The sequence below is a fragment of the Rhipicephalus sanguineus genome, chromosome 10, assembly GCF_013339695.2.
Source record: "Rhipicephalus sanguineus isolate Rsan-2018 chromosome 10, BIME_Rsan_1.4, whole genome shotgun sequence".
Lineage (NCBI taxonomy): Eukaryota > Metazoa > Arthropoda > Arachnida > Ixodida > Ixodidae > Rhipicephalus > Rhipicephalus sanguineus.
Genome location: NC_051185.1, coordinates 47,409,316 through 47,432,109, shown reverse-complemented (window position 1 = coordinate 47,432,109; position 22,794 = coordinate 47,409,316). Strand labels below are relative to the sequence as shown.

At 46.0% G+C, this 22,794-nt stretch overlaps 1 protein-coding gene across 1 annotated transcript in view; it reads right to left on the bottom strand.

The window, feature by feature from the left end:
- Positions 1-10,799: 10,799 nt before the first annotated feature.
- The window catches only part of LOC119371820 (uncharacterized), a 157,586-nt gene continuing 145,591 nt past the window's right edge, over positions 10,800-22,794 (bottom strand). The window contains exon 9 of the transcript XR_007417712.1: positions 10,800-12,344. The gene's annotated coding sequence lies outside the window, so the exon portion shown is untranslated. The remainder of the gene's footprint in view (positions 12,345-22,794) is intronic.

Below are 22,794 nucleotides of genomic sequence, written 5' to 3'. Positions count from 1 at the left end.
CTGCAACAGTGCAATGCACCGATATTGTTATGGAAGTGGCAACGCCGAAAACAACGCTCATATATTTATTTCAGCGGGAGAAACAACCTTGATTTCGGACGACAGCGACACGAAACGGCTATTTTTGTCATCGGAAGTGACGCTTCATCACGTGTCAGTGACGACAAAAACCGCAAGCTTATATTAGGTTGACACGACAAGTTGCTTGTAATATTCATATGGTCCCAGCTAGGCCACAATATTCGTGCCCTAAAAATTATAAGAGCGCTTTTTATACTTCCTCAGATAGAAAAGGATTTATATTTTTAAATGTGAAATTTTGAAAACAATTGCAAAACTACGCTAGGTGCCCAACGCAACGGCCACCACGACACGAGACTTCCGGTATGTCTCTTTTAAGAGGCGCGCTGTGATTGGAACCAGCCTTTGACGTCAGTGGCAGAGTGAAATGCGAAAGGGAACGTTTTTTTTTTTTCTCTAGTTCTGGTGTTTTGCTGTTCAAGGACTAATAAATTCGGCTCCCGTGCGCCGATTTTGATAATTCCTCTAGTGTACATCTCGGTGTTCAACACTACACACACTACAGTGCTGCAGAATTCAGGCTAAGAAACGTTGCAGGGCTCCTTTGACGGAAATGTCGTAGCGTTCAAAGCGTTTCATAGAGTGAGACATAAACATTGTAGTTCACGTATTATTTGTTGTATTCTTACAAGAGCGCATTGACAGCGCGAGCCAATACTAGCTTATGTTGTCCGGTGCGGAAAATGCGTAAGTACAGCGCGCATAATGCAAGACTCGGTACTTTTAGCAAATTAATTTTGGTTCTGGTGTATAAAACGTCATAACTGTCGCTTTATTTTGTTAATCATATATCTTAATTTACATCGCTAGAAGGTTCCTATGCCAATTTAAATTGTCAAGGAAGGAAGAAACACGCTGTAAAGTTATTTGATCAGAACTGTAATGCGGAGTTTGTGATTTTTCTTTTAGAGTTCAGAGTCATACTTACATGCGATCGTCCTCGCCAATGGACATTATAGGTATATTCGATCAAGGTATTTGCGGTGGTACACTCTAATAAAAAAAAGAGTACGTGTGAATCCTTTCGGAGAGTTCTGTCTTGCCATGTATATGACTCTATTTAAAGAGGCACGTTAAACTCTCTTGTGGGTCACATGACTTTCCGAAGAGAGTATAATAACTCCCCAAAGAGAGTTGTCTTGCCTCTTTAAAGAGAGTATATACGTGACATGCCAGGACTCTCCGAAAGGAGTTAAAAGGCTCTTTTCTTTTAGAGCGTACGTGTAAATGTGTTCGCCTGTCTTTTTTTGTTCCAACACAGTCAAGCGTGGTGCTGTTTCCCGAAGGCAACGGTTCATCCCCGGCAAAATGGACGTCATCAAGAAAAGCAACGGAGTTCGCTGTTAGCCAAGGTAAATATATCCAGGAAGTTTTGGTTGCCACTCTGTAGATGCGGAATGCGTGCGTGTACTTAGTGACGCGAAACGGGTCAATTTTCTGGAGGTGGAAAGCATTATTTGCCTCATCAAACCGGTACAGTGACCGACCGCACGCGCGCGCACACACCACGCGCATGCGCACACACAAGCTATCCTTATCCTTATCTACAAACTATCCTTATCCTTATCTCATGTTTTCATTAGGCTTCCTTACACTCTACGTCCGTTATAAGGGCACAAAATCGGTAACAGAATCAAACAGAACTGCAAGATTGGTTCGCGAATACCGGCATAATTTGTTATTCAACGCACTAAAGGCACAAAACCGATTAAAAAAAGACGCGAGATAAGGATAACGTCGGTTTGTGATCACGGTCCATAGGTCCGTTACATTGAAGTTTCCGCACTATAGCTCTCGCCCCCGCGGACGTCACAATGTTAGCGTCCGCTTAACGTTGCTTATCTGCACACCGATAAAGGCATCGCTTAACAGGCGAAGGCAAGCGAAGTCGGCACATAGTAGCTTCCCTCAAGTTTTGCTCATAAAAGGCGACGATTACGCTCAAATATCGCAAATTCAAGACGTTCATACTCGTCGGAACGATCGGAATCACCGTGGCAATTGGTACCAATTGATATAGACGTGTAGGCGTCGAATTTAATTCTTCATTAATAACAATTTTGTCCGTTATGCAAGTGAAGTTAGAGCTATTTCATGAATTATTCTAGCAGGTTATAGTTAATTGAATGTTTGACTTTATTAGTCCCTTTTGTTCAGTGCTAATCATAAAAAATATTTAAGCCATGCTAGTCGTCCCCGCCTCAGAGACCGCAAATGGCTCAGCTGATACGCGGTTGGTTACACTTTAAGGAAGTGGAGGACGTGGGGTTCGATTCCCGCCCTAGACAGCCGCAAATTCGATGTTCGTCGAAACGCGAGAACACTGTTTACTTGGATTTGGTGCACGTTAAAGAACCCCAGGCGTTAAAATCAATCCAGAATACATCTCGTGAGTGCCTCATAATCACGGTATTTTTGGCGGTATAACCCCAAAAATTATTATTATGGGCTTTCAGAAAGCACTTATAAGTAGCCTAAGGCATGTGCGACACCCCTTTTCTACGCCAGTTGCTTATACGAACTTAATCGTCGAAGATATTACTATATTGATTGATTCACAGTGTTTCAGCTTCCCAGAGCAGCATTGTCGTCACTAGAGATACCATATAAAGGACCTGCATTAACTTTACGGACTTAACGTATACGTAAATCTAAGCCACGAGTGCTTTTGCGTTCGATAATTTAATAGCGCAGCCTCTGCGTGGCCATTACTCTCATTTGTGCTTCGTCTTTCGGCCGGGTTCTAATCCTAAAGAACCTCGAGAGGAGCAGTATAACGCCTAGCCACTGTGTAACCGTTGGACGCTTTTCTCAATTGTTAAATATATACCTTTTCCCGCTAGGCGGTTTACCGAGGCGATGGCGATGCAGTCATTGTTGCCATCGGTACGTACTACATGCAAGCACGTCTTGCTTGTCGCAGGACTAGAATGTGCCAGCCCGACCTATCTATGACGTAATCAAGCGCAAAGGACGGCTTAAGCATTTGCGCATGTACCACTCACGTCTTCAGTTGAGCAACGCAGCGAAGAGAAATTATGATACGAAAATACTACGCAGAAAAGCGCACCCGTGAAATTAGCAGTGTTCTGATTTGGAGTGACAGCAGAGCATTCCGCACTTAGTGTCACAACCAGAAGCATAGAGATGCGGCTTTAGCGCAAGTTCCAAAAGTCGAACGCCACCATACGCATAGTGTATACGCCTCCTTTAAAAAATTCTATAGCAGCCAGACAAGACGGCCGAGATTTATGCTTCGTGTGAACGTGTATCCCGAGTGATACAGTTTTATAATGATTCTGAAGTAAGAAATGCGTATTTCGAAAAATTTAACGCGCTTTACATTTCAACATTTCTCCGCAGTGTAGAAAAGGCGCATGTGCATGAACCCTGACGCGAACATGATTGACCTGGTGACGCGCACATTTGCTTAATTACCATGCAGGTGGCTGTGCATTCTGAAGCTCTGTGTAAAAAGCGATAAGACAATCAATCAATCAATCAATCAATCAATCAATCATCATCAATCAATCAATCAATCAATCAATCAATCAATCAATCGATCGATCGATCGATCAATACCTTCACAAATCCTTGCATTCCCGTGCAGACCATCGCCACGTAAGGAAAGAGTTCGCCGTTCGATGCAAGGCCGCAACGTCGTTTGGGTTGCCGCACTCTCATGAAGGCCGATGGAGTTGACGCTTGTTCCGTGTTCTTAAGTGGCTTGATTTTTCAAAGAACACGTTCACTCGCAATGTAACACACCTCGGGAAAGAGCACGCTCGCGAAACGCAAAGTTCATGTCACCATGCCACCGGTATTCAGATACAGCACCGAGAAGCAAAACGTGATTACACTTGAAGGGGCGTATACCGTAGTGGTTCCATGCCTGCTTTTCAGCAGTTGCGTAAGCACCCCGCATTCTTTATTTTTTTCAAGGGCGCTAGTAAAAATATACAGTTTAATAATGCTAAAATAGGAGACAATTCTATTTTCTTTTCATGGTATTTCTGAAAATAGAGTTCGAATAACATTTTGTTGCAGTAAAATATGGCACCACCCGTATTTCAAAATAGATTTTTTTAAATATATATCGCTTGAATTGTTTCTTCACCAAGTCGCGCTTCAATCGCTAGTCCCATAACCCTTGTTGCAGATGTCGCTCAGGGTTAGTTCTGAGCTTTGGTCCAAGAAGAGTGAAAAACACTCTTTTGTCAGCTTTCATTTTCTGTTGCACCGCTGCTGTTTAAATAGTTTCTTTCATTTATCCTTCGTATAAACCCTTCACACATACACCTCGCTTCTTTTATTATATTTTGCGTTTTTGTGTTGTGAGTCAGTTGCACCTTTGTACTAATCGATTATACTACCTACGAATATTTACCTCCATTATGTATTTGCTGTATTCCCCTTTTACATAATGACCACAAGGACGCTGTAGGTTTTACTAAATAAATAATAAATAAATAAATAAATAAATAAATAAATAAGTCCGCGACCATGTGAATCGACCTTGTACGGGCAAAACACCAGAAGGGGAAGGCAGGCAGACAGTGCCGCCGAGTTACGATCTTGTGCTTCTTCCAAGCACATCCGGTCGAGCACACACTTCCGGTTTCAGAATATTCAGAAAAAAAGGGCCTATAAGCGATGCTTCGGGTTCAATTAAGAGCTGCATTCGTACATACGATGCTGGAGCATATCTACGTTTAGGCCACTCCCTCTAATAAGCTTACGGCCATGCAGGTTTCTGGCGATAATGGTGGCGAGCTCCCCGATGTTGCATTCGAAGAATGGTTCACTACCCACACTTACCTCCGGAAAGCTGGGGAATAAAGGCACGCGGTTCAAAATACCGCATGATCGCTTCATTTTCATTTTTTTTTTCCGCCGTTGCGAAGCTGGTTTTCCTTTGGAGAACCGTGTGCACCTCTATGCGAGTGTATACGTGTGCGCATAAGTTAGCTTTGTTGCTTGAAAATGCGCGGAAAAACGGAATCAAGGGGAAGGCGATAAACACGGGACGACGCGCTACGAAAAACTGAAATTTTTTTATTCGGAACCTATATTATGGAACGCAATCTCAGTAACCCCCGCCACGGCGACCGATAACAGACAGTTAACTAAAGCATCGCATAAACTGATAGAGAGATGGCTTATACAATTCAAACTTTTTTGGCTAGTGCGAAAGGCCTAAGAAATTTCTCTCCGAGTTTTCGCTTCTGAATAAAAAAAAAATCTTAATTTCTGAAAAAAAATTAGTTGTTAGTAGCGCGTCGTCCGTGTTTATCGCCTTCCTCTTGTGTCCGTTTTCCGCGCATTTCTCATGCAATGAATCCGAATCAACTCGCCCAACTTGCAATCCTGCTAAAGTTAGCTTTGATACCATACGTGCGCTCAAATATTCCTATTCCCAAAACACACGCACAAAACAGCCACAATAGTACCTAAAGAAGCCGAACGAAAAAAAAATACAAAGGTCCCTAATGCATTCGCATCAGACGACTCGAAGCCAAGAAACATCTTCTGTTCTTCTGTCAATATACTAATCCTCCCCTCCCTCTCACCTCCCTCCGAAAGCTGACCTGGTGTTTCTTTTTTTTTTTTGCACCATCTCGAGGATCGGCGCACCTTTGACGAAGCGACGAACGTCATGTGAGATGCCATCACGTGAAGTACGTTATGTGACGCTTGATGACGTCACGGTGACGTTACAAATTTGGCGATGCGTGAAGTCACGGCGACGTCGTCGTATGGTGACGCCATCGCATGATGAATTTTTTCAACAACCGCGTTAACGCCGCCGCCGCGCACAAGGCCAATTTCTCGCTTTTGGTGAGGCATCTAAGGCTTTCGCCTTAAGAAGCAGAGCAGTCTCAAGTTAAGCTGTTCAGAGATAGTTATCCGCATAATTCGTTCCGCTAGTGTGAGATTCCAATTGTGCTGACGCTGTAATCAAATGAACTGATTTGATTGAATTTAGTCTGAACGCACCGAGTTGTCTGCGCAGGTCTTCCGATACCCCGCCAGCATCTTGCCCCGTGCGCGGGGTTTCGTGCTCACCGTAGAGGAGATGCGGAACTACCTGGACGCGGTGTATTGCGTCACCATCATCTACGGCGGCACCAAGATGCCCCACGGGGGCCGCAGGGCCGCCCAACATCTGCGGTGAGACATAGTTATGGTGAAAACTGTCAGTCGCCCTGCAAGTGATGTGAGACGAAGACAGGAGTCACATAGTACAGACAGTATGCGTCCGGTGATAAAATTATTGGGATTTTACGTCCCAAAACCACGACGCTCTATTCTGCGACGGGCTCCGGATATTCCGGCCACCTGGCGTTCTTTAGCGGCCACCAAATGTTACACACGGGCCTGTATCGTTTTTGTATCCATCGAAGTGCGGCCGCCGCATATCTGATCAAATTCCACATCTTGATCAAAGACAAGGAATAAACATGTTAGTCGGAGGACGAGGCGTTACTCGACTTCAGAGCACTGAACGTACCTTTCTTCGTTCCATTACCTTACCATCTACACCTTTAAAGTCGATTTCTCACATCGTTTAGAACGAAGCGACGCTGTTGCATTTGAATGTGCATGTGCGTTTATGTGCGGTGCAGACATGTTCACCGGAAAGTGCGGTGTGGTGCACATGACATCAAGCGAACGCCCATCAATAGGCTTCCCGATGATGACAACGGACTCAAGAAGTTCATCTTCGACGCCTTCTACGAGAAAGACAAGTGAGTGCGGATGTTTTCGTATCAACCGAAACATCGTATCAAACGGCGTGCTAAAACTGTCGTATTGTATAAACTACAGTGACGAGCGTTTCACCACTGAGAGCTCTGTAATCCGTATCGTTCGTGGTAATAATAATTGTGGGGTTTTAGGTGCCAAAGCCACGATGTTGCTATGAGGGACACCGATAGTGGAAGGCTCCACAAATTTCGACCACACGGGGTTCCTTAACGCGCGCCTAAATCTAAGTACAAGGGCCTAGAGCATTTTCGCCTGCATCGAAAATGCGGCCACCGCGGCCGGAATTCGATCCCACGACCTCATAACATCGTTTTAATGCAACCTATAAAGGCAATGTTAAGTGAGTAAAGCTCCTATGGGGGCTAGTTGGTAGGAGGACGTGTAGTTGGTGTATTTGTTGCTTGATTGGATAAATAAACTTGAGAGCAATAATAAAACACACAAAATTCGCGCTGCCAAGGACTAGACGCATCACCCTGTGAGTGTGTTTTTCTTTTGTTCTTCGTCTAGTCCCTGGCGGCGCGAATAAGGCATGATTTAAGTAAATCGCCTCTCGTATGGTGCACTTTGTGATTGTATTATGTGATGTGTCACGTTTTTGGTCGCGGGCGCATGCGGCACCCTGCGATCGCTGGTCGCAGGTACATGTCACTCCGCTCATTCGCTGGTATAGGTACTTTCTGACCTCCACATTCCTATGTCCACAGATAGGGCAGAAAACAGCGCGAAGTGCAGTTAACCTCCCGGCTTTATTTTTCTATCTCTCTCTCTTTCGAAGATATGGCGATGTCTCAAAGTACAAGCTTGGGTAGTTGCTACATAATATACGATGGAAGAGCTTGAGAGTGACAAAAAAAAAAAACGTGAAGTAGGAATAGTCAGACTGCAGTAATGTCTTCCATGTAATAACTAAGGAACTTATCGCAACGTAAAAGTGCGATAACGCTTCATTACGCGTGACACATACCTATGTATATTTCCTTCGTATGTGATGATTGAATTGCGCTTAGTATTGCAGTGATGGAGCGACAAAAACAAACATATAAGAACGAAAACGAGATGCACTCGTGCCGTGTGCCTCTAACTACTTCTTGTTTTATTGTTTGTTTTTTTCGTTGGTCACGTACTACAAACAGCATTACAGTTATGAACGCCCACCAACTTGCCCCGTTCGCTGTTTTTGCTAAAAGTGTGAAGCGCTGAAGATATCTTGGCAACGAAATTAACACGTGAAACAATTTTCTCTAGCATTCGTAGCATTGTCTGTCTTGATCAAAATGATAAAATAACTTGCTCCCCTCCCATGCTCCCCCTCAACGTATGCCTATTGTACATAATTGATGCAGTATCGCAAATGAACTACATGAACGGCGAAACAGCAAGATCGGATGCAGCGTTGTTTCACCGTCCATGTGGTTTTTTGCGCGACTGCGTGAACTATGTACTACCTACTACACTTGGTTACAAGTTACCACGAAATGTCAGCTACATCCACAGCCATCGCTTCCAATAGCGCTTACTCACTGTCGTGACGTTTCTGTCGCTCGTTTTATGTCGGAAACTTGAACGTCCTGGTAAATTTCGTGAGCGATTATCACATCGCTGCTCAGCCAAACGCAATGGTTTAGGCAGCACCGACGAATCTTTAACTCATGATATGCGTTGTATTTACATTAGCTGAAAAAAAGTACTTACGGTTCGAGCGGAAACCAAGTAGTACGACTGTCTTTTTCCACAACTGAAAGGCAGGCGCGCCGCGGTTTGATGGGCGGAGCTGACATTTTAATACCAAGTGTTTTATGCCGGGCTCAACCAAGATTCACTGACGTCATTTCTGTCACGGAAGTGACGTCGGCAAAATGTACACGAAAAGATGACAAAGAAAAAAGTTTCGTTCATTTCGGTGACCTGGGAGTCTAACCCACGACCTGTCGGTCCGCGCCGATAAATGCCCGGAGCTCCACCTGCTGCGCAACACACGCACCTGCACAAGCTTACTGTGAAGACACGGTTCACTTTCTTGTTATAGCGATTCCTGTGACGGATGGATCGAGCATGTTTTTATTAGGTTGTAACCGAGTTTTTTTTATAGCTTATCAGTCTGTCCTTTTGAGCATATCCTACGCTCACTCAAGCAGCCCACTCTGGTCTTGCAGGATGCTCACCGCGTACTACGAATCTGACGAGACCCCGCCCGAGCTCCAGAACCCGGTGTTTGTGCCATGCGAGCACGTGCACAGTAAGCTCGTGTCCGTGGCCGCGGTGTTCACCGTCAGCTTCCTCTTGCTGACGCCGGGAGGCCGCGCCTGCGTCTGGATGACCTGGCTGTACGGCTCCATCTTCGGATACTCCTGGCTCGGAATGAACTCAGTCGCGTGAGCCGCGCCTTCGGCCACGCGCGGTCTCGGACGCGTACTCGCTCTCGGATTCGAGTCGTAGCTCGGGGACTGCACGTTATCCGCGAGCTTGACACGAATGTCGTCCTCGCTATACGCAATTCTTTTTGCTGCGAAGAGTACATCTTGTCTCGATATGCGTACATTAACGGTCGCCATTCTATTGTATTCACACTGTACAAAATCTGTAATATAGGTATAGTTTGTGCGAGAATGCCAATGTTTAGTCGCAAACCTTTATTTCTCCTGTTTAGGGCTTAGCGAGTGCTAGCTAACGTTAAAGCAGGTCATATGACATTCATTAGAAGGTAGCTATCTACTTATGTAGCATGATGTGCTGCAATGTCGTGTAGCATGACATGCTGCAACATCATCGATTTCATATAGTCCCATTTGGATTGGTTTGGTGTGCTGTATGTTCTCATCTGTGTCAACTAAGCCATTACGCATTGTGTAAGGGTATTACGTAATGTTTGAGAAGCACCTTGGGGTGGGTGCGTGTCATAGTGCGAATAATTACATACTTAGAACCAGCACACAGATATACATAAACTCACCAAGTTTAAACTAAATCGACCAAGAATCAAAGAAACTTTGGTCGGCTTATTTTTCTGCGCACTGCTAATACAGGGATGTTATGTGCCCTTGTGAGCTTAGTTGGAGAATGTAGTCTCCTCTATTAAGAATAAATCTAACCGCTTTCCTCTGAGTTCGTTGTAAGCGATTTGTATCTTCCTTAGTGTGCTAGTCTCATACACCGGATGCATACTCCAACGTTAGATAGGAGGAACACAGCACCACAATCTTGACACTGCAATTAAAGTGCGTGCTTCACTGACCAGAGCTTACCAAGTTCAAATTCATGCGAAGTTATATCGTTTCAACGGCAGCGTAGCCTCCGCTATGGACATTTCTATTTGAGAAACTGTAAGAAGAAAGCGAGGTCTGTATATTCTTCCAGCGAAAATAGCTGTATTTGTGTTATATATTTGACTACCTATTTGGAGTCATTGTACTCCCCAGCGAAATACGGTGACGAGCTCAATAACTCCCTAAAAGCAAAGTCGAATATGATACCATTTTGCCCCAGCGAAAGGAGTTACCAACTATCCGCTTATTCTGAGTGACTAAATGAGTGCGAAGGTGCCAACGGGTAAATGTCTGACTTGAATGGTGAACATGCAAATTATATTGAAACAGGACTACTTACCTCTTTGCCTCGTAAGAATAGCTGTACTTAATTGTGTCATAGTTTACTCCTTCTTTGGAGTTATTGTACTCCCCAGCGGAGTATAGTTACGAGCATAAGCAGAGTCGATGGACTCCGTCATGAAACCGAATATCTCCCTAAAAACGAAGTCAAATGTGGCGCCATTATGCTTACTCCAACGAAAAGAGTTTCCAATACGCCGCTTATTCTTAGCGGAGTATTCGGCTCACAATGGCGAAAATTCAAAACGCGTTGAAATATGAATGCCTACCGCTTGGCCTCCAGGCACAAGGACACTATTGGACAGCAGTATTAATGGTACAAAGTGGCTTTATTGATATATTCAGTGATCTTGGCAACGCTCCCTCACAACGCCAACCTACGGCTCTACGTAACACTTGTATTACCCATATATTAATACGTTTCCATTTGCATACCCTTCGTCACTATGTGTCATAGATGGAATAAAATAAACGGATCTCCACGTGTGTATTGAAATATATGTATCTATATATAGAGAGCTGGAACAAATCGACTAGAGGTTGCGTGAAGTACCGGTGAAGTGTTCTCTGGAATGACCTTGCATATATATGTGCATTCGCTTTCTGTATCTCTGAAGAAACAAATGCGGGCATTTGGACGATAGGCGATGCGGGAAAAGCGGGCGAATAAGTGGTCAGGCGTGGCTGTGCTGAATGCTGCGATTTCTCACCATTACTGTCAGACATCGCCATGTCCGTTCTGATTGGCTCACCGGGTGTCTGCGCTCTCTCTGATTGGCTTAAAACGTAACTATGGCGGAACACGTGAAGGAAGGAAACAGGAGGAAGCAATGCGCAACGCGATTGAAGCCTACTGTGTCGGCCCAACGCATGATCGAAACGTCGGAGCGCGCGGTAGGTTTCAGTACTTCCGGTTTTCTTTTGTTTGGAACTACTCCTTGAGCCGACCGAACAAGAGGACTTCGATTAAAAGCTACCGGGCGCCGAACCCCTGACTCTCGGCAAAACTCCTTTCTTGGGTGATGCGGACGCAAAAAGTCACGTGTTCGGCCAACACTGCTGGCTTAATTGAGCGTTCGCTTGCCTAGGCTGGCTGCGTGACGTAATGCTCCTTCCTAAGTTTTTCTTGCTCTATGGCGGAACGCAGTAGAGTCCGCATTCGTTGGCTAGCGTTCCATTGCATGTTAGTCCTCAACACAATGACAAACTATACCGGGGCCATATGGAGTAAAGATTTTGCTTGCAATTCCTTTGGTCACTTCGTCGGTGTTAGAAGCGGCGCACCGCCTACCTCATAGCCATGATCAGCCAATCATAGATGAGCAGTGTATGATAAGAAATTAATATATTCACGCGGAGGAATTATTGCGGTATTCCGGCACAGCCTACCGGGATACGCTAGAGGATTCGGGAAATGTTTGGACAGAGTAAAATATCTAAAGCTATCGTAAAGAGATGCGCAACGTTAAATGCATCGCTGCTACTGATTACTGTTCTTACATTCCAAGCTGAAAAAATGGTGTTTTTGGAAACTTCTATCATTTCAGTATTTTATATCCTTAAACACAATATAGCGAGCCTTACTACTTCAGAAATAGTCAATGTGCTCTGCGTTGCAATAGGCAGATTGGTCAAATGCGTTACGAGCACAATTGCACACTAGTGATTTTCTTAAGTCCCTCATTATCTACTTATTACACTAGTGAGTACCTATCGAAATGGTTCTAACTTTCGCCATGCGAGCTTGATAGTGCCATTTTCTTGCCAATATTATTATTAATTTTACTGTTTTCTTTTCATCTAATTTCAATTACATCTATGTAGTACATAGTAAGCCCTCATATAATACGACTGATATTCACAGCTTTCGTTAAACTACTTTTCTTTCTTTCTGCTCTCTCTCTCTAGAGGAGTATAACTTTCGCGTATAGTATAAAATACGAGAAAAGTGGCGGATCTCGAAAAAGGAGTTTCCACAACACTGTTTTTGGGGTGTCGTAATTCAACAATGTATATCCAGCTGATCATCGTCGTCAGCTTACGTTAAGAGAGTATCGAAAAAGATTGTCATTTCGTGCTTTGTGGAACATCGCTGCCGCGAATAGTTAGCGCCTTCGTCACCCATCCGTCGTAACAACAAAAAACAAAAAGAGAGCAACTAACGAATTGCGAAGTCATTATGTGTGTGCGAAGCGTTTAGCGGTTTGTGCCGTGATTCGGAACGTCGTACTTCGCCGAAGGTAAATACATAGCGCTGATTTCGGACCCAGACACCACCGGTTTGACTGTTGACTATGTAGTTTCTGTTCGGATGTGCTTCCCTTTGCGTTCTGAAAGCGTATAAGATTTGATTCGCGCTATTTTGACAGTGGTTGTGAGCACCAGTTTGTCAGCAGCGCCGCTTGTGGCGATCAAGCACGGCAGTGGTGTATAACTGTGGGCAGTGGATGGGCTGCCCCGCGACGCGCAACATCTGCGAGTGTATAGCCTCCGAGAGTGGAGGAAACAGCGAGGACACGAATCTCGAAGCCTTACTTCCATGGCCGACCCCACACACTTTCCGACCTTGATGACATTCCGCTTCAAATGCGGGATTCCGTACGGTCGTTCAGAACATTTAGAGCGAGACATTCCTCTACCAAAGGACTGCTTCCTATTTCTTGCCTTTAGAGGAAGTGTCCTGTAAACAATTTGTGTCCAAAGGCTTGTTCTTGAAGGACGTATACCTATAAGGATTCGCTCCTTGCAGATTCATCAGATGACATGGCTTTGCACATACCAGGTTGCGTACACCTGCCCATTGAGGACGTTTGCTTAACAACTTGCCCCCAAATGCTCGTTCAGTCTCCGCCGTGCTGGCCAGTCGCCGCCGTCGCTTCCTGCAATCGTATAAACAAACACTGCGGTTAGCGCACAAAGACTGCCTTCCAAATGTCGCTATGGGAAAGTGCGAAGGGGCTAGCCTAAGAAGCTGCACAGTCTTCTTACAAACCACATTCTCCCCCCTTCCTTTAACAGAGAACCTGTCACCAAATCATTCCTTGTCCGGCGAACCAAAAAACGATCGTCTTCATAAACGGTTATGTACCACAGTAATTGGGTAAATCCCCCTGTTCTCCACTGGTCTACTAAAAATGAAGAAGGTAACAGTTAGCTCAATAAATGGCTGCGAAGCGACGGCGGCGAGACGAAGACCCCGAGTCCGTACAACGACAGGATTCTAGGGAACGGGAAAAGCAACGGTGGCTGCGACAAGACACCGAAGCCATGGAAAGCCTACGCCAGCGACGACGTGTTGGTAGAACTATGAGAGGTGCGAACGCTTGGTTTCAGCGCTATGTTCCGTCTCTGCAGTTCGGACATCCGTGTCGTGTCTCTGACTGTGGTTTAGCTGGAACCTCTCTGCGCCGAGAATCAACTTGTGAACAAACAAGCTATCATCACCTAGTTAAAGCCTAGCAACGACCTAGAAGCAACCTAGAAACAACCCGCATCGCCTAGCAAAGGCCTACACAGAAGCTATAGAAGCAACCAGATTAGTCTTCAGAGTCGTCCAGTTTCGCTGTTTCAAGCCTTGCGCGGCTTAGTGCAAGCTTCGCCATTTTTTTTCCTAAAGAAATGTTAATAGACAGATACAAAGACACGGAGGCATAAAACACATAAAACACATGAAGGACGAGAAACAAAGTATATGCTTCTGTCGCGTGCAGGCGTGCCGAGGCACCGACGACGACGAAGTCAGCGGAGGCGCGTGCTAGGCGAGAGTATCGGCCCTGGAATAAAGCAGTTTGTTTTCGTACGTCAATGTAGCAGCATCCTTCTTCTTCTACCTCTCCCCTACAGTGGTGACCCGGACCTTGGAATGACCTTCCAGAAGATTCCGCCGGACGTTTTCACCGAGTGAACCGACCCCTGACACGCCTATCACGATGGCGCTGCGACCAGATGAACCCACGGCGCACTGCATCTTGCTGCCGCCGGAGTTTCCCAAATTCTGGCCGCGATGCCCAGCCATCTGGCTTATCAAGATGGAGGCTGGTTTCTACCTGCGTAACATCGTCTCGCAGCAGGACAACTACGCCATCACGGTAGCTATGCTTCCTCCTGCTCTGCGATGCGTTGTGCCTCCTCCAGGGCCGCAGGCATACGACCAACTTCGAGGGTTCGTTCTAGCCCTACCGCAACCGGCAGCGCCACGTCACATACTTCCTGCCGCGCTAAACGTAACCACAGAGCCATCGCAAGACATTGCTTTCGACGCGGCGCCCAGGACGACACTGTGCACGTCACGTGCCACGACTGAGTATCGCCTGCCGCCAACTGTTTTGCCTGCCACTCCAGCCATCGCCGACGAACAGCCTTTGGTAGAGTGGTCAACACCTGTGGACACATCGGTGAGCATGACGGCATCAGTGCCTACTGATCCTGTGTGCGACACCCAAACCAGCGCTGCTTGTCACGTGTTCGCTGACACCACGGGTGTCGCCCTAACCGAGTCACCTCAGACTGTCCCAAACACGTTGGTTGGTTTCGAACATCAGACTGTCCCGACCGCAGATCCTGCCCAAGCTGTCGAGTGGCAACGCAAACATGACGACGCCCGCACCGACCGCACCACTTGGTCCCAGTCTCCCCGGGCGGACTAGCACAAGGCCACAACTGGCACCCCAACCATGGTCATCCGCAGAATCTGGGGCCAAGGCCCAACATCATTCTGGCACCGCCGCGCATGATGCCGCCTCCCTCGTTTGCCATAGTCCCGGGACAGCCCCTGACACTACAACAGCTACAGGCCCATGCTGCACGTGCAGGACCATGCTGGCCCAGCCCACGCGGGTGCGTTCCAGACAGACCAGCACCAGTCCTGGTTAGATACCGACGTTCACGCGGCCACAGATACTGGCGAAGAACCACCACCATCACCGCCACCATGGCAACCTGTCGGCGCCCCTCATCTCGACGGGCGGCAGTATGGTGTCACTCTGCGCCCGCTGCCAACATCGTCACCCACTATCCCGTCATGACCACCGTGACGGTGTTGCATGCGGCGCCGCCGCAACATCTCCCCGTGTCTGTCTCGGCGCCCATGACGTCGGCGGACGATACACCATCAGTCACAGGCACCTACTACAACGGCGCCACCAGCCGCGGAGAAGCCCGCGAAAGCGCCCACGGTAGACCTGGCCGAGTAACTGAAGGAGCATGGAATCATGCCGGAGTCTACGCCCCCCCATCCCGCACGTTCAATCAAGAAAATCAATATCAGTCGAGGTTTCCGTCGCGCTCGCACCATCACAGAGCGCGTGCAGGTTGTGGTGAGCAATGCTTCGCAGACTGCGGCAGGATCTCCCCCAGCAGCGCATACAGGTTTTGCTGGCGCACGATGGCAGAGTCGTACTGCACCCTCACGGCCGCACCCTGTCCTCCATGACTGCCCCGGCACCCTCCCCAATACTGGTAGCTACGACGGTCACGCCCTCGTCGACGAGCGCGCCCGGTGCGACCGCTCTCTCGCGGAAACCACTCGGCCCTCCTGGAGCGTCTCTCCACAGCGACGCATGTCAATAACCGACTCGCAGAATCCACGCGGTTTCACGATCCGTCCTCTGCGCCACTCTCAGCCCCGACCCCCGAAAAAAATTGTTCACCCGTCGCCCATTACGCCACTCGACGAGGACTGCCAAACGGACACATTTTGACTGAGACTCCGTCTATCGGTGGGGGGCCCTGTCGCGTGCAGGCGTGCCGAGGCACCGACGACGACGAAGTCAGCGGAGGCGCGTGAAGGCGAGAGCGTGGGCCCTGGAATAAAGCAGTTGGTTTTCGTACGTCAATGTAGCAGCATCGTTCTTCTTCTACCTCTCCGCTACACTACTACCAACGCGCCGGCACACACGTCACAGCGCCTCTGTTGTATGCCTCCGCGTCTTTGTACTTGTGTCTTCGCGCCACACTACGACGATCAGCAAGCACCAACATGTTCACCTTAAGAGCAGAGAAGTCAAGCGGTGGAGCCAACGCCTCTTTACGATGAGGTCTATGCTCCGTCTCTGAGCAGACTGTTCAATTGTGTTGACAGTGATGTTGAGTACTTTTCAACCTGTCACATGCTCTGTCTCGTTTTACAGCGAAAGCTGTTATGAGATCGTTTCACCGGCCGTTTTTGGCGCCGTAGTTGTCCGCCGCCGCCGCCGCCGCCGGTGTCCGTAACCAGTATCGCTCGAAATGAAAAAAAAACGAAAATAAGAAAAAAATTCCAGGATGGAACGAGGTTCGAACCTGGGCCCTCTGCGTTGGAGCCCAGTATTCAACCTCTGAGCCATGCCGGTGCTTGAAACTGCTTTGCAAAAAGGTCCTATACAGGCTTCATGTCGGCAAGGAACCACATTAGCACATGCAATATAGCGTGGTAGAAGAGTAAAATATGCGCCAAGCGTCGCACAACGCGAATTCTGTAACCAGGCGTCACACAATGCGAATTTCGCAACGAGTAGGTTGTTGAATGCTTCGAACCCATTACAAAGGACTCTGCCATAATTCTTCATCGTCATCAGGCACAGCATCAACAAAGTGCGCATAATGCCTTACATGCGTTTAGCTGGTACCAACGCTCTCCGTAGAATGACGAAAAATGGCACAGTGCCTGCTGCCCTACTTCTCAAAAATTACAATGATTTATAGCGTAGTGGGTTCCTCGCAAGTGCACTTTGATTGGTTGCCAAGGAAGCCCATAAGCGCATGATCCACTTCCTCGGGGTCTCAGTAAAATTACAATGATTTATAGCGTAGTGGGTTCCTCGCAAGTGCACTTGTATTGGTGCCAAGGAAGCCCATAAGCGCATGATCCATTTCTCGGGGTCTCAGTAAAGTTCTTTGCCTCCCTCCCCCCCCCCCCGGCTGTTTCCTACGTCAACGTATGTTATACAGCATGACGGGAGAGGGAAATAGCGACCGGGCGTCACCCAATGCAAATTACATTACTGGTGGGCCGTTTAAAGCTTCCAACCCATTACAAAGGGCTGAGCCATAATTCTTCATCGTCATCAGTCGTCGCGCCAACAAAGTGGACATAATGCCTTACAGACGTGTAGCTGGTGCCTCGCTTCTCCGCAGAATGACGAATAATGGCTTAGTAGGTGCTTCCCGACTTCACAAAAATTGTGATTTATGGCATAATAGGCACCTTTCTAGTGTACTTGTATTGTAGCCCCAAGAAAGCTTACAATGAGCTCTAGAAAGGCTGCTCTTCCAGCTTTCGCTGTGACTGTGCTGCGGTTTCAGCGCAGGCTTGGATTTTTTACATCTCATTCGTGAAACCCTGGCTCTTTACTTCACCGATCCCAAGGCGGTACTAATGAAGGGGAAACGAAGTCCGCCCCTGAACACCACATACGGCTTATGACATCAATAAAACATTGTTGTATATTCTGCACACACGTGTTTGTCACGCATTTGCATGCTGGAGTGGGGCAATGTACGGGGATTCACGGTTACCCGAATAATCCCTGGTGCTTCACCCCACTCATCATCATTCACTTCGTGGATATGCGTGATTTTTTTTTGTTCCTTTTCTGTCTCGAGTTCTTCCTTGATGATGACGAGGCTTTTTTGTATAAGCGTATAACAACTAGCCCAACAACAAAATTTAGAGGGATCATCATTGTTGTTAGCCATAATCGTGTGAAGAAGAGGATAGTGACGAGCGAACATTATTTTGATCATGTAACCGCTACAATTTACGGAAGAAAACATTCTCAAAGGGGCGTCCATAGAATTAGATTGGATTACATTTGTCTAATATGCTATCATTGGGAGCCTCCTCATTAGGTCATTGTCAACGGGATGTCTGTTCCGCTGTACAAAAATTCTTAATTGATCAGGGTGGTTTTGATTTGGAATTTTTAAATTAACATTATTAATTTATTCTATCGTAAAATTCATTAGTCATAGAATTCGTATATGACCACTTTTTCTATAATTATTCGTTTCTTGGCCAATCTCCCAGAGTGGGAGTGAGCCATTCATAAAGGCAATCATCATCAGTAACAACAGCAGTGTGGGCCCTGTCAGTATAGTGGACGTCCTCCACTTGCCTGGCGAGTGCGGAGTCCAGCGACTGAAGAGGGGCAACCATGAGGTCCATGTGAGTCCACAGCTTCGCACTGAACTATGCTCTGCATGAATAGATAGGGCCATACGATCTGCGCGTGGAGGCTGTTTTTTTTGGGGAATACATGGCTGACTGTGCCCAAAAGGCACGAAAAAAGCGTTCATGAGACTAGTGTATGGTTGAACGGGTAACCACTGAGAAAGTCTTGCATATATTCAATCGAACTCATCGCAAAGTGTTACATGCAGTGTTACATGCAGTTACGAGAAAGGCATACGGTCTGAACTGCATGTAACCGCACTGTCAACGTACCTGAATGCCTTCTGCAGTACCGAAAGGCTTACAGCTAGACTGAAGCCAGCCACTTGCGACCTTTCCGAGTCGAACAAAGCCGATTCGCAAAGGGTACTAAGCAACGCCTCTTTGGAATTACTGCGTATTGTTGTTAATCGTTACAAATCATGTACGATGCGTCTACATAGCGAAGAAAGCCGCTTCACGTCACAGTTAACGCCACGTGAATTAGAATGCCTGGCAGCATTTAAACAGAATAAGAAGAAAACTTATGCACGCTCAAACACAATAAATTTATTCGTGATGGCATAGACCCTTCTATATGTATTGCTAACATAGACACTGTTCCTACTCAAACCATCACTCAGAAGCAGACCAACTGAACCAAGCGACAATGTTGTTAACCTTCAATCTTTGTTCTTTCTGGTGCTCATATATCGGCCTTATCGAAGGGTCTTACCTTTTGCCCAACCTCTGGTGGATTTCAATGAATTTCAGCTTTTAAAAGACCTTGACAACTTTGCTCGAACCAGTGCGCCTAAGAGAGTACTTCCATAACCGTGAAAATCCTAGTGACGCTAAACTATCTATGCCCTCATACAAACACTGGACCCCACCAGCGCAACGTGATAAATGTTTAGATTTGTATATAAGTGCAGTGCACGTGAAATACTCGAGGCGTACAAGACCCTCGGTCCGTTACCGACAGAATATGACGAAGGAAGAAAAACAGCGCTTGAGAGCTTTCACAATAATCTATGATATCGTCATTAAACCCGCAGATAAGGAGGAGCGATTGTTTTTCTCAATATAGTGATTACATCATGGAAGCGGTCAGACAACTCTCGGATACCACTTTTTTAAACCCCTCGCAACCGACCCAACCGATAACTTTAGGTCCATTTTGATAGATCAGCTCACAAAATTACTAAAGCAGAAAAAACTAGACGAAAAACCGTTAGGTCTCTCATACCGCTCAGTCCCGTGGCTGGTAGGTTTTACTTGCTACCAAAGATTCACAAACAAGGTAATCCAGGCCGCCCGATTTTCCGGTGTGAACACTACAACGGAAAACCTTTCACGCTATGTAGACTCCCTTATTAACCAGATTCCTGGAACATTTCCGTCATTCGTAAAGGATACCAATAGTTTTCTCCAAGATATATTACACCTTACCATTCCGCATAATTCAATCCTTGTAACTCTCGACGTCACCTCGCTTTACACTAACATACCGCATGCCGATGGGATTTCAGCAGTCCTTAAGCGTATGAAGACTGTCGTGTCGAAAAGCCTGTAGATAAAGAAACCCTGGGATCGCTGCTAAGCTTATTCTTGAACTTAATAACTTCGAATTTAATGATAGCCATTACGTCAGGTGAGCGGTACTTCGATGGGAAGCCGAATAGGTCCGAATTATGCTAATATCTTTATGGGTATTTTGGAGAATGATTTCTTATCCAGCACTGACATACAGCCTTTCTTTTATAAGCGATTCATTGATGATATCTTCTTGATTTGGACATATGGGGAGCAAAACCTCTTGAAATTCATAGATGCGTTTAATCATTTCCACCCGTCAATCAAACTGTCGCATAGTTACTCGCCACTTTCGGTAAACTTTCTAGACGTCACTGTGTCGCTATGCGAAGGAAAAACTGCTGACTAAACTATATCGTAAACCTACTGATAAAAAACCCGCTTCTGCATTTCAAGAGCAGCCATGTACGGACATTGCAAGACCGCCATTCCATATAGTCAGGCCCATCGCTTTAAAACGATTGTGCTCCAACCGCGAGGATTTCATAGCTAATTGCGAACAACTTAAACTTCTCTCACTAAACGGCAATATCCATCGCTTTAATCGATGATGCATAGGTCGAGCAGATAAATAGAGCGGAAATTCTGAGGGGGAACCGTTTGCCCAAAAAACAGAATAGCCACCAACCTTGTACTAACACACTCAGCATCAGCACCAAAGGTACATTCTATATTAAACGCCACTACAATATCCTTGCCCAAAGCGAACATCTCAAGAGTATTTTCCTGAACCACCTCGCGTTGTGTACCGACGGTCTAAAAATCTTCGAGATTTATTAACTTCATCGAAAGTAAATAGCCCGAAATAACTGGCTGTGCACCCTTCAACAAAGCACGTTGCAAGGTGTGCGTACATATGCAAACGACACAGAAAGCCATTAGCACGTTTTCAGACTTCTCCTTAACATTCGAGGTTCATTTAATTGCGATAGTTCTAACGTTATATACATGCTTGAGTGTACCGTCTGCAAAAAACAGTACATTGGCCAAACGGAAACTTCATTTAGAATACGCTTTAACAACCATAGATCGCATTCCAATAAGCTTCCTAGCCTACCATTATCAAAAACACATTCGTTTACCTGGACATTCTTTTGAAAATATTCGGGCCACTATACTTGAGTCAGGCTTTCGTTCTCATCATGATCGTGAAGCCCGCGAGTCTTACCTAATCTATCAGTTTAACACCGTCTAATCCGGTATCAACGAAAGCACAGGCACGCTTACAAGCGTTCCCACTAAGCACTATTAATCATAACCTGGTCTTCAACGGGATAGGCAGCTCTGTTTCTAATATCGCTCGTGTTTCTTCTACGGTTACTTTGGTAATCACCCACTATTTTTCAGCTTTCGTACCAGACTACGTGCATACGTACTGAGTTGTGTGCATCATGTACGGTGGTCTGTGCTGTTTTAATAGTTTTTTTAGTTTCTTCTCGTATTGACCTTGATGTGTTTGGATATCTTAGTGCTGCGTAGATTTTCTGTTTGCGATCTCAGACTGTTTGCAGTTTAATGCTAGCATGTGACTACGTTCCCGCGAAAAAAATAGATAAAGCACAGATCTGATGTCATTACCCCCCCCCTGCCTTTTCCTCCATGTGTCGTGCAATCCAATAATTCTGTCATATCACTAGTGTGTAATGCCATGTCAACTGCGTGTGCAATCTATCTTACTCTGTGTAACCTGACTTCGCTGCCACGAGTCCTAAATGTGCGCGCATGAAATCTATGTCGACTGCGTGTGACCGCTATCTTATGTTGTCATTCTTGCTATCGATAAGTTCTTAAACTATCTACTTTAAGCGTGTTTATAAGGAAACCCACCCTGATGTACTTGTTACTTTGACAAAGTCTGGTCCACCAGACGAAACGTTAGTGAAAATATACAGTGCCAAACCACGAAAGGTCGTAGTTTCTTTCTTCATTCCTTATTCTATCGGGGTCCGCGTGATTCTTTTCCCACTACTATATATATATATATATATATATATATATATATATATATATATATATATATATATATATATATATATATATATATATATAATATATATGAAAACAAGACGGTGCACGTACGAGAAAGCAATACTTTACGTCCCCGTAATTTTGATGGAGGAGGTGTTCTACCGAAAAGAAATAATGAAAATAGGTGTTTTTCTGGAATGGTGAAGTGCCCCTCAACAAATTCTTGGCTACGGGCCCTGCGGTCCACATACAACGCGTTTACAACACTGTTATAGGGATGCCTGTTTAGAAAAAAAATGGTTGACTATCTAGAGTTGTGTGAACTCTATACCAAGAGAGAGCTGCCTCGGAAACACGTCCAAATCGAGTGTTCAGAAAAATGGAGGACTACATAGAGCTCTATGTGCTCTACAATGGGAGAGCGGTATGCTATACATAAAATCACACCACTGTCCACTGTAGGCGTAGTTGTCGATTTTTTGTTTTTTTTTTCTCTAACAAATGGAAACAACGTAGAGTACTCTGTATTCCAACACGGGAGAGTGGTAAGCTTTCCATAACCTTGCACGCAGCCGCAGAGATGCGACTGTTTAAAGGAGTGGTTCTCCAATGGGAGTCCACGAAACCCATCTTCACCGCATAACT